This window comes from Anomaloglossus baeobatrachus, chromosome 1, assembly GCF_048569485.1.
Source record: "Anomaloglossus baeobatrachus isolate aAnoBae1 chromosome 1, aAnoBae1.hap1, whole genome shotgun sequence".
NCBI classification, from domain to species: Eukaryota; Metazoa; Chordata; class Amphibia; order Anura; family Aromobatidae; genus Anomaloglossus; species Anomaloglossus baeobatrachus.
This window is the reverse complement of record NC_134353.1, coordinates 622750743-622763414: the sequence shown is the minus strand read 5'-3', so window position 1 is coordinate 622763414 and position 12672 is coordinate 622750743. Positions and strand designations below refer to the sequence as shown.

The 12672-nt window shown below is 43.4% G+C and overlaps 1 protein-coding gene across 4 annotated transcripts in view; it reads left to right on the top strand.

Moving 5' to 3' along the window:
- The window catches only part of SPIN1 (spindlin 1), a 97109-nt gene that overhangs the window by 17772 nt on the left and 66665 nt on the right, over window positions 1–12672 (top strand). The gene's annotated exons all lie outside the window — the stretch shown is intronic.

The window sequence follows — 12672 nt, the reverse complement described above, 5'->3', positions numbered from 1 at the left end:
CTGTTAATAATGTTATCTGTTTATCTAATAATATTTTTTTTTTTAGTTGACATTGATTAAAACAGTTAATATTTTCATACACAGGTATAATTAAAAAGTCCAGTCAAGTACATATCATATTTTTCATTTATTTTATGCAGCAGAAATCAGAGTGGTGCAGTTAGTGACATGTATCATCCGGTCACCTGCACAACAAGTCCCAGAGTGGAGGCAGTGACATGTAGCATCCGGTCACCTGCACAACAAGTCCCTGAGTGGAGACAGTGACATGATCTGCTCTGACACATAGTGTGCTGCATGTCACTATCTGTCTCCCCTCTGGGACTTGTTGTGCAGGTGACCGGATGCTACATGTCACTAACTGTATCCACTCTGGGACTTGTGCAGGTGACCGGATGCTAAATGTCACTATCTGTCTCCACTCTGTGATGTCTGCTGCATAGTACCAACTGTATACACTCTCACCTGCAGAACAAGTACCACAGTGGAGACAGTTAGTGACATGTATCATCCGTTCACTTGCACAACAAGTCCCAGAGTGGATACAGTGACATGCAGCACACTATGTGTCAGGGCACAGCATGTCACCAACTTGCTCTGCTCTGTCACCTGCGGTGCTGCATGTCACGTTTTTGCTGCGATTTGGTGCGATTTTTTTTGCTGCGTTTTTGTTCACTGCGTTTTTAATCGGTGCACAATGCCATTAAAGATTGTTGATGAAAAAAAAAAAAAGGTCTGATGTCATTTCCTTATTCAAAATGTTCATTGTATGCAGGAGAGCAGACAGCAGCTGCAGAACTACAAGGCTCAGCATCATCCATTCACTAGTGTATGCAGGAGAGCAGACAGCAGCTGCAGAACTACAAGGCTCAGCATCCTCCATTCACTAGTGTATGCAGGAGAGCAGACAGCAGGTGCAGGACTACAAGGCTCAGCATCCTCCATCCAGGACTATGCAGTTTTTTTACCCAAAAAGAAAAAAAAAAATGACATGGGCTTCGCCATATTTTTGTATGCTAGCCGGGTACAGCAGGCAGGTACGGGCTGCCCCCAACCCCCAGCTGCCTATTTGTACCCGGCTGGGAACCAAAAATATAGAAAAAGATATATACGCACACACACTGTATATACACACACATACAAATACTGTATATACGCGCGCACACTTTCTTTCCCTGGCTGTGTAGAGCTGCTGCTGTCTCTGTGTAATTGATCTCAGTGCACATCCACTGGGAAGAGGCAGGGAGGAGGGTTTGGGTGGGAGCAGAGTGGGTGTATTAGACACAGTGGGTGTGTTACATAAGCTAGACACCGCCCTAGAGCCACAAAGAATTCTGGGACTTGTAGGAACTGAACACAGGAAGTCAGAGGAGAGATTAACCCCATCAGAGCTGGAGCCAGCAATGAGCATGTGCTGCTAGTGCACAATGAAAGGTAATTTTGCTGAAAAAACATAATAGATGTGTTGAGGGGCACATATTAGCAAGATTTATCAGAAAAAAAAAATCAGTTTTGGTAACTGGACAACTTCTTTAAAGATCTTTTATGATATGCTAATAAAAGCAGGGACTAGTCGCAAGGGCGTTAGTTCCTGCGCTCATTCTGCCCTTTTAACATGGTAGCATGCCCACAGGGGTGTGGTAACATGCTATTCAATGCAGCATCACCAGTGGTGATGCACGTACCTGTGACTGCTGATCAGGGGTCCAGGCACTTCCAGTCATGCACACTAGACGTCTTAAGCCGGGACGCATAAAACGGTCTTCATACTGTGCATGACCGGAAGTGCCGGGCATTCAGATTAGTGGACATAGGTTCGTGTGTCACCGCTGGTGATTCTGCATTCAATAGCATGTTGGCACGCCCCTTTGAGCATGCTACCATGCTAAGAGGGTGGAATGAGCGCAGGAACTAATGCCCTTGGGACTAGTCCCTGCGCTCATTAGCATATCATAAAGGATCTTTAGAAATACGTTTTCTAAATATCTCTTTATTTATGCTGCTAGATAAAGGGACAGTTAGGCAGGGAATAGAAATATGCACCCAGAACTGCTCATGGTTCTGGGTGCATACTGCACTGACAGGTTCCCTCTAAATAATGGTAGGTAAAGGGATTGCCCCATTTGTTAGTCCATAAGCTAACCTATAAATAAATATACAAACATAATAGAGCTTTACTTGCTCTCTGGGTCCAGCTCTGTCACAACCATTGCCCCAGTCTTTAGATGCAGTAGTGATGTGGATGGCACAGGGGGCTGAGCTCATTGCCTGCAGCACTGTCTATGTGGTATCACAGGTGCAACTGAGAAGCAAACACTTCGGGCATTGGTCGAAACTTAGTGCTTCACCCTCGGATTAATGGGATAAAGTTTGTTTCCCTTTTAAGACCGGAGTCACACTTGCGTGTATCGAGTCGCATCACCCGGCACAGCCTGCCGCTCTCTGGACAGGAGCATGGAGCTGCATGTATTTCTATGCAGCAGCACTCTCATGTCCATAGAGCAGCAGGTTGTGCTGGGTGATGCGACTCGATTCTTGCGCGAGTTACTTGCAAGTGCGACTGCGTCCTAAGGTTTCTCTCACTTACTCACTCACTCACTCACTCTCACCGCACCGCAGTGACGGGCTGGGACAGCGATGCATATTATATGAGCCTGCGTCCCACTGTGCTGGCACATGCCCCCCCCTGTGTTACATATGGCCCCCATGCTGCTGCTCATCCTAAAATAAAAGAAAGCTTTACTTGCCACCTCCAGCATGTCTCCCCGATCTCCTGCTTCCACTGTGATCAGGCACGCAGAGATGAAGTCCCTCTGCTGTGCCGATCACATGATCGACACCAAGATCCAGGAAGTGGAGGAACAGAAGCCCGGAGGGAGATCAGCGCTGGAGGAGGTAAGGAAAGAGTGTTTTATTTTACAATGGGCAGCAGCATGGGGGCGATATCGAACACAGGGGAACGTGTGCCATCCATAGGGGGCCATATCCAGATTAAGGGGGCTAATTTTAGGATGGGGGGGCGATGAGGGACATATACCCTATATGATTTGTTAGACGGACACTGGCATTATAAGATGGACCCCATTTAACATTAAAAAAAAAAATCTCTTTTCCTTCACCAAATTTGGGGGTGCGTCTTATAAAGCGAAAAATACGGTATGTCATATCTATAGGAATACCACTCTCTATAAGGATCTTTTGATATCCAGAAATGTCCTAGTAGGGAAAAATCCTTTTTAAAAATAATTAATACAGTTTTAAGTAATATCCTAGTTCTCTAGAGGTTCTTATTTAAAGTATTAAGTAATTATTGTGTTGTATTTTTTGCAACAGGCTTTTTCAGTAAACCACATCCAACCTTATTTTCATGTTATTTAAATTGCTTTAGTTGGCATTAAAATATTAAAAATTGTATTTGACTTGCTTATTCTATCTGCGGTCATTCTCAGGCTATGAAAGCTTTTATCTTGCATAGTGTACAGCTTGTTGCCAAAGAGATCGACCACCGGAGCCTCATGAAGTATGCACAGTAATTAAGCTTCAGGAGAGGAGAAATCCTGAGATGCCAGTCGGCTTTCTCCAGACCATTGATTTCTATAGAGCAGTTAACTAACAGGACAGCAGCTATCGGTCCTAAAAAAAATCTAAATTCCAAGCTCCACTATATGCATTATCCAGAACAGTTCTATTCACTCCTTCAATTTTTCTCAGAGCCTTGTGGTTGTTCTGTGGCATTGTCATATGTAAATATACTGAGAATAGACTTCAGAACATTAGTGTCACAGTAGCAGGTAAAGTTAGATTAGAACTGTTACTCAGGGAGCAGTACTCTCCCCCATCAGTAAGGAAGTAAGGAGACTGCAGGGTGGTGTCCTGCTCAAGGCACACCTTGAGAATTGAATCTAACTTGGGGTTGTAACGATTAACTAAGTTCTCATATATTACAAATCCATATCCATTAAGGTCTCATTGACTAAGTATTAATTTGGTTTTGTCCATTATGGTAACTTCCTGTGTTTTAAAGTTTAATCTGCTTGAGTCAGATTGATGGCTTTGTTACATTGTGTTACTGCTGTATTTATGTGGTGGTAATTGGACAGGTTGGTTACTATAATAGCAGCGAGTATTGTTGGATGTGCTCTTACGGTTGCTAGCTTGATGTGCACTTTCTGTTTGCTGCTTTTTTTTTTTTTTTTTGTGTTTGAGATATTGACCCGAAATTAGTGCAGCAGTTGAATCTGTTTTATGTACTAAGATTTAAAGAGAACCAACCAGCAGGATTTTCATGTCTAACGTAATGCCAGTGCTATACTAATACTAGGATGCTAAATCCAGGCATTAGGCATACCTTCAGCCTGAGATTAGATGATTTATTACAGGAATGTGTGCAAGTAAAGTTTCCGCAATGCACTGCTGTTTGACAGGTGCAACAGGGGCGTGAAAATGGAAGGTCAGGTCTTGCTATCTATCCCCGCCCCTGCCTTCCCCCTGTCGCCTTCATAGACTTTTATTCCAGCCCATGCTCATTAGCATTTATCAGTATTACAGCAAACTCATCACTAAGATTGAGTCGCCGCCTATGCATAGGCGGCACCTCCAGGACCATCGTTGTGAAGACTCTGCCTTCATTGGACTAATGAGTGATGCGAGGGTGGCGCAAGCGCCCTCGCATCCTCGGCTCTCGTTACCGCGGGAGTACGCGTGGTCACAACAGAAGTGGACACTGGCCACCCCTCAAGATCCGTTCCCCGCACACGATCGCAGACCGCACCCAGAAGACAAGAGGCACACTTTACAGGAGACCAGTGAGTTGATTTTTTTTTTTTTGGGGCCAGTCTCCACTTCGGTTGTGATCGCGTGCACTCCCATGGCCACAACGAGAGCTGAAGATGTGAGGGTGCATGTGCCGCGCTGGCATTGTGCATCCATCAGTCCAATGAAAAGACAGAGTATTCACAAAGATGGCACTATGCGAAGGTGCTGACTTTGATGCCATTTGGTGAAGAGTGTGCTGCAATACTGATAAATGCGAATGAGCAGGTGCCAGAATTGGTCTGTGACGGCGACAGTGGAAGGAAGGCCAGGCAGGCACATTGCTGTAACGTTACTTGCACACATTTCTGAAATAAAACCTCCAATCTCAGAACAAAAGGTATGCTTACATTCAGCATCCTACAACCAGTATAACACTGGCTTTACTTTAATCCTGATGGTTGGTTCTCTTTAACTGAATTTCCTGTTCTGTAAAGTGACTGCAGGATGTTCAGCCATATTGACACCTTTCATTCTTCCGGTGAGAAACTGATAGTAAACTTTTTTTTTCTGACAGCAGGCCCAATCAATAAGAAGGGATAATTTTATAAGTGACAAGCAATATGGAGTCACATTCTATGTCTCCTCCCTCTCCCTATGCTTTTTAATTTTAGAAACCGTATCCATTATAAACTTTTAGTTCCCCAAAGATTTGTTGATGTAAATGATCAAAAATGGAGCGATTACTGGGTTTTGCTAAAAATCCATTCCATGATGCTTGTTTCTTCGACATCTCAAGATAATGTACAGTCATGGGGGTTTCACTAACCATCTTTAATGTACACAGCCATCAGCTTGACACTCCACTAGTGTACTGAGAATAATGGAAGTCAATGGGGGAACATCTGTTGGAAAATGCTAATTGACTTCCATTATCGTCGGTACACAAGTCGAGCCTGTCCGAGTGACCAGGTCAAATAATTCAAACCTGGCATGTCACTTTGTGGCAGTAATTCTGCAATGTTTTTAACATATTCAAATGAGAGATATAGAGATATATTTTTTTTTTTTCTTATGACTTCAGGATAGACATGTAGATTTCTCAAAGTGCATGACAAAATGCACCTTCTGCACATAGCCTTCTTCAGTTTTAAGTCGTATTGGTGGTCACTAAGGGGTTTTATGGGTTGTCCGGTTAACCAATGGCATGTAGGTTTATTAAATGAACAGCTGTGACTTGCCCTTGAAAGCTCCAGTGCTTCAATCTTGTAATGATAACGTCACATCAACAAGCGCATGTGACTTCTGCAGCTGGGGGGGACTAGAGCAGCGGTGGAGAGACGTCACTGGAGCCAAGGAGGGAGAGACACAGCTCTGCTTTTTATTTTACACCGCTACAAACCTAAAATATTATCCCAGAAAACTAATTTCAAATGGTTGAATTTAAGTGAAATTGGTGGGGAATCCAAGATGCCTTAGTCACTTCGAATGTTCACTGACTTATGTCAAGCAAATGAGGACTCACGGATGGATTTCAGCAAAGCCTATTCTTGCTTGCTAGTGCCAATACACAAGTATGTTTGGCCGACCCAGGGCTTACACGTAACTTTTTGTGCCAATGTCAAAAAATATCATGCAAGCCTTTCTAGTTATCTGTAGGTCTGTGTGTTGTGAACGAGGACTTAAAAATGGAATCTGTCAGCAGGTTTTTGCTACTTCATCAAAGAGCATCTTGATGTAGATAAGGAGATTCTTGTAGCTAACTATGTATCATTTGGTTTACTGGGTGCATCTTTTTTTTTTTTTTTTTTTTTTTTTTTTATGGACATCAGTACTGGATTTGTTTCTACCCCTTCCTCCCTTCAATGATTGCTATATTTAGCAAAGCAGCAGAGCTCAGAAAGCTCTCCAACACCAGGCACTCTGTATACAAAGTCTATAGACAGCTCCTAATCAGAGGGTGTGTAGTCGGACTAGTTTAATCTGGACAATAAAACCCTCAAATTAAAGGGAACTTGTCACCAGATTTTTCACTATTAAACTAAGTGTCATCTTCTGCAGCTCCTGGGCTGCATTCTATGAAGGTGCACCTTGTGCCCTGACTCCCTTTCCGGACCCCAAAAATAACTGTATAAAACATAACCATTACGTATGCTATTTAACTGTGTGGCTCAGATAGGCGTGCTCCTTTCTTGATTGACGTGATGATGCCTCCCTCATCATCCTTGTTGCATTTTCAAATCTCGTGCCTGTGCAGTTCGGTTGGCTCGAGAAGGTGCAGTGCGCTCTGCCATATCGCGGGAAGAGCAGAAAACATAGCTGCCCTTGTTCGCGCTGGTGAGCTAAATGCGCGAGATTATGGTCGGCGCTGTGCATGACCTCGCCAGCGTCATCCTCGTACCCGACCATAATCTCGCGCCTGCACATTTAGCTCATCGGCGCATGCAGCTATGTTTTCTGATCTGCCCGCGATATGGCAGAGCGAACTGCACCTCCGCGAGCCGACATAACTGCACAGGCGCGAGATTTGAAAATGCAACAAGGATGATGATTATGTCCCCGGTTTCACACATCCGGTTTTTCGCCGGTTTTGCGGATGCGGCGCACTCCAGTACAGTGTGTGTATACAGTACAGTGGCAGTGCGACAAACGACGGTCACATGCTTTCATGTAACCGGAGCATGTAACCTGGAAGTTGTGGCGCTGCCACTGTACTGTATCGTACTGTACTGGCGTGCGCCACATCCGCCAAACCGGCGAAAAGCCGGATGTGTGAAACTGAGCGGACATGCTGGAAATCTGATTTGGAAAAGTGAGTAAGTTGGTTATTGCCGCCAGAACCCCTAAAATTGATTCCATCTTGAAAAGACGTGCTGGGAAAGGGGCAATTGTTGATCAAGCCACTCTGTGAGGCAGCACTTATTTAATGACTGAGCGATTGCTTGAACTAAAATCATTTCTTATAGATATGGTGAACCCTCAAGTAACCTTAAATGAACGTCAATGGACACAGGTGGCTAAATTGAAGGAATTGCTTAATCGCCCATTTACCTTGACTAAAAATTTAGAAGCTGAGGATTTAACTCCTGGCATTTTCATAAGGGAGTGGAAGAACTTGCTATTTTGCCTCCCAAAGAGGAGGTTTAATCGCAGATGGCATTTCTGTTTCAATAAAATGGAGAGAGACAGCTATTGGAAAATAAAATTCTTCTGGCAGCTGTTTATGTGGACCCAAGTCATCGTATACTGCTTGATGATCAACAGCTTACTAAAGGAAAAGAAGGTCTGACTGAGGTAGCAGTTAGGATGAGTGGCTACAAGACTGCCAGGCGCAAGAGGACTTGGGTCCCGACAGTGCTACTGCTGCCGCATCTTCATCCTCATCAGATGAGGAGTTTAACTTTGACAAGTATTTGGATGACATGGAGCAGGCAAAGCGTTGCCGCAAGGAAAAAGATTTCACTCCGTCTCCTATAGCAGCAGATTGACCAGATTTCAGCAAAATTTTTCACTTGCTCTCAAAGAAATAGAAAAATTCAACCGTTCATCAAAACTGACTGCATGAGGCAATTCCTTTATGCCTGGAAATTGTTAGGCTATGTGCTTTGTGTTGAGATAGTTGCAGTTTAAAAAGCATCCTCTGGCAGAAAGGACAATGCTTTTGGCTTTAAAAATGCATGTAAAACGCAAAAAAAGTAGCCTATGCGCACCTTGCGGTTTTCATGATTTTTTTTTTTTTTAGTGCTTGTCCGGTGCTTTTAGAAAGTCTGCGGTTTTGTATTAAATTGAATGGATGGGAAACGCTGCCAAAATGGCAAAAACAATTGACGTGTTGCTTCTTTAAACGCTGAGTTTTTGCCCAAATTTATGCAAATTAAACGCAGCGTATTGAACAGCAAAGTACGCACAAGTAAGCTCAATGTCCCATTGACTTTGCTTGAAAAGCATAATGCAAGCATTTTGGCATGAAAACGCAGTTGGAAAAGCAGGTAAAAAAGCAAAGTGCGCACATAGCCTTAGGCTAGGGCCCCACTTTTCATTTCCTCCTGTGTTTTTGGTGCTTTTTAGGTCCGTTTTGAGAAGCACCTTTTTCATGCCAAAAGGCATGCGTTTTGATTTCCCAGCAAAGTCTATGGGAAATGGGAATTTCTAGACCCCACTTTGCGTTTTTTAAAACGCTGCGTTTAATTTGCATATTTTGTGGCAAAAACCTTGCATTCAAAGAAGCAGCATGTCAATTGTCTTTGCCATTTTGGGTGCGTTTTGCTAACATTGAAGTCTATGAGAAATGGCAAAAACCAAGATTCCAGCAAATTCCCGCGTTTTACCCGCTTTTCCAGTGCAGAAAACATGCTTTTTGGACATCAAAATAATGATTTCATAAGTCCCTTTACACACACACATAGTCCGACAATTAAAAATAAGAATTTTAATAAATTATTGCTATTTTCTAATTATCATATTACCGCTATAATTTCATTAAATTAATCCATTTTCATTATTTTTCACAAAAATATGATTTGTTTCTTTTTTTCCAATTTTTTTTCATTGAGTTTGAGTATTTAAACTTTATTTAGCAGTGTCATGATGTTCAAAAAGCATCTATCAAAACGCAGGTGGAAAAGCAGGTAAAAAGCGCTGAAAACGCATCTAAAACGCGGTAAATACGCATGTGTTTTTAGTGCTAAATTTCTGAAAAAGGCAACTTTTGGTCAAATCAATTAAGCCCAAAACGTGCGTTTAGAACTGCAAGTAGGTGAATGCAAAGTGGGGCCCTAGCCTTACAGATGTTGCCCATGTGGTTACGGCTTTGCCTCCAACCCAAGTTAGTGTAGAGAGGTTGTTCTCTAGCCTTAACATTATTAGGTCAGATTTGAGGTCCTCTATGAAGGAGGATCTGATGGAGGCAATTCTATTTCTTAGAACAAATTCATAGACTGCACAAATGTTGTTTTAGTATGCTTTTGTTGAAAACTGTTTTTTGCCACTTAGTGTATTACATAGTGTTATATATAACACTAATATATATATATTTATTTATTTATTTACACTTTATTACAGTTTTTTGTGTTCTAAAGTTGTCATCCAATAAATAGAACATACAATAATCAAGATCCTTAGATATATTTTATCATAAAAATGATTAAATGTCTGATGTTCACATTGTACTACAATACATTTTTCACTTAAATATAAGCAATATATGTGGGAGTCGTGGAGTCAGTGCAAGGGAAATTGAGGAGTCTGAGTCGAAGGTTTGGCTTACTGACTCCATATCCCTGGCCATAACCCTAGGGCGTCACACCCTCCATTGCTAGATAGGGAGAGTTTGAGTAGGGCTTCAATAGGGCCAGCTTACTCCCTTCTCCCACCTAGCATTTATTATACACCCTGCATTTACCATTTCTGTTGTTGTGGTTTTTGCTGTCTTTGATCTCTTTAATGATATGAAGTGTTTGTGTTTTTTTTTTTTTTTTTTTTTGTTTTTTTATGGGGGTTTTTCTATGGTTTTCCACTAAATCACACACCATTGAAGTTTGTCAGCCTCTGTCTTCAGATTACATAGCAAAAAACTGATGACAGATTCCCTTTTAAGCCCCCCCATACACTCTAGATATCTATCGGACGTGTGATGGTTTGACCCGACAGCTACAGTATCTCACTCCACTGTCCACAGAAGTGTTTGCTCTATTGAACTCTACTGTGTTCTGAGATCAGCTGCCAAAACAAAAGGATTGGTAGTCCGAAATCCGACATACCAGATACAGATCTTCCTCGACACTGTCTGGCCTCATACACATTAGACCAGGGGTCTCAAACACGCGGGCCGCAAGTGGCCCGTCAGGCTGCTTCGTGCGGCCCCAGGCCCCTGCCCCTGGTCACTATCGCGGCCGGTGCAGGGGCCGCAGCACTTTGTTAGATGGTTGTATTGCTGGCGCTGCTCTCTCAGAGGCAAGGACTGTGCGCGCACAGCGCCGGCAAAACAACCATCTGATCTGACATAAATCGCTGCCAGGGGCTGCGGTCCCTGCACCGGCCGCGATAGTCACCGGGGCACGGCCTGCAGACAGCGAGAAGCAGAGGTGAGGAGCCGAAGGAACTCGGGACAGGTGAGAAGAAAGGTGTCTTTTTATTTTTTGTGTATGTGAAGGACGGCACATTAACCCCTTAGCGACCTATGACGTACTGAGTATATCATGGCTCCCTGACCCATGACATACCCAGTACGTCATGGCGAGATCGTGGCCCCGATGGCTGCGATCGCCGTTTGCATTGCCAATAGCAAATACCTTAGATTCGGGGAGGAGGGAACCTGAAGGATTGAAAATGGCTGTAACATTGAAATCCAGCCCTGATCAGTGCAGCTGTAGCACCGATCATTGGCTGGAGCTGGGTGACCTCAGTTTCACCCGCCCCAGCTCTGATTGGAGAGACTGGCCTTGTGACCGATCTGTCCAATCACTGTGGATCTGGGGCCGGAGACCGCCCCCTCACCTTCACTCCGGCGTCTGTGGGTGGAAGGAAGCCGAGAGCGATCGGTAAATTATAGCGCCCCCTTTCACCCGCCGCCACTACAAACCCTCCCCCCCCCATTACTACAGGATGGGGACATGACCTATAGAATAGGGACAAGGTGGGCACATGTCTATAGGATGGGGACAAGGTGGGCACATGTCTATAGGATGGGGACAAGGTGGGCACATTACTAAAAGATGGGGACATTACAAGGATGGGCATAATACTATTGGATGGGGACATTAGAATAGGGACAAGGCTGGGGTCATTACTATAGGATGGGGACAAGGTGGGCACATTACTATAGAATGGGGAACATTACTAAAAGATGTTGGCCAAAATTTCTATATAGTGATAATTGTAACACTATTAGTTACAAGAAAGGGATAAAATGTAAAAAAAAAAACAAAATAAGGCATGACTTTTTTTTTTTTTTTACAATCAATTTTTTTTTTTTTTTTATATTTAACCAAAGAATGTGCACATTTGTTATAATAAGTGAAAAATGTTGAAAATCAGTCATCCAAAGGTGTGTAAAAAAATATATATAGTACCAATAAAAATGTCACTTTGTCCCGCAAAGGATGCGGCCCCCCAAATTATTTTTTTTCTTCTGTGCGGCCCATACACCCAGCCGAGTTTGAGACCCCTGCATTAGACTGTCTGCTGGACCTGTCAATGCCAGCAGGTTTGGCAAACCTTAGTCTGTGTAATGGGGCTTTTACCCTGTCAGAATTTTTTTTTTTATAGTTTTCACGTTATGTATAGAACCACCAGTGGGACATGATTGTAAAATATACTGATAATGTCTGGACTTAACTTTGTAAATGGTTCACTCTGACATTACCGCAAGTCCTAAGGTCTTGTATGACCTGAGACATACTTCCTTGCTTTGCAAACCATGCTGAGGATACCTTTCATAAGTACCGTATTTTTCGGACTATAAGACGCACCCTGGTTTTAGAGGAGGAAAATAGGAAAATAAAAATTTGAGCAAAAAAATGTGGTCATGACACACTGTTATGAAGCGAGGATCTGCTGCTGACACTGTTATGGGGGTAATGTCCCCAAATTCTCTACTAAGGTACCCCATCCTGGTAATGATCCTCCTGCCTTGTATATGATCCTGCTATAAACCCCCATCCTGCTCATATACCAGTATCCTGCTCATATTCCCTCATCCTGTTCATATACCCCCATCCTAATGATATACCCTCCATCCATCCTATTGATATTTCCCCCATCCATTGTGCTCATATACCCTCCCATCGTGCTCATATACCCTCCCCCCATCGTGCTCATATACCCTCCCCCCATCGTGCTCATATACCCTCCCCCCATCGTGCTCATATACCCTCCCCCCATCGTGCTCATATACCCTCCCCCCATCGTGCTCATATACCC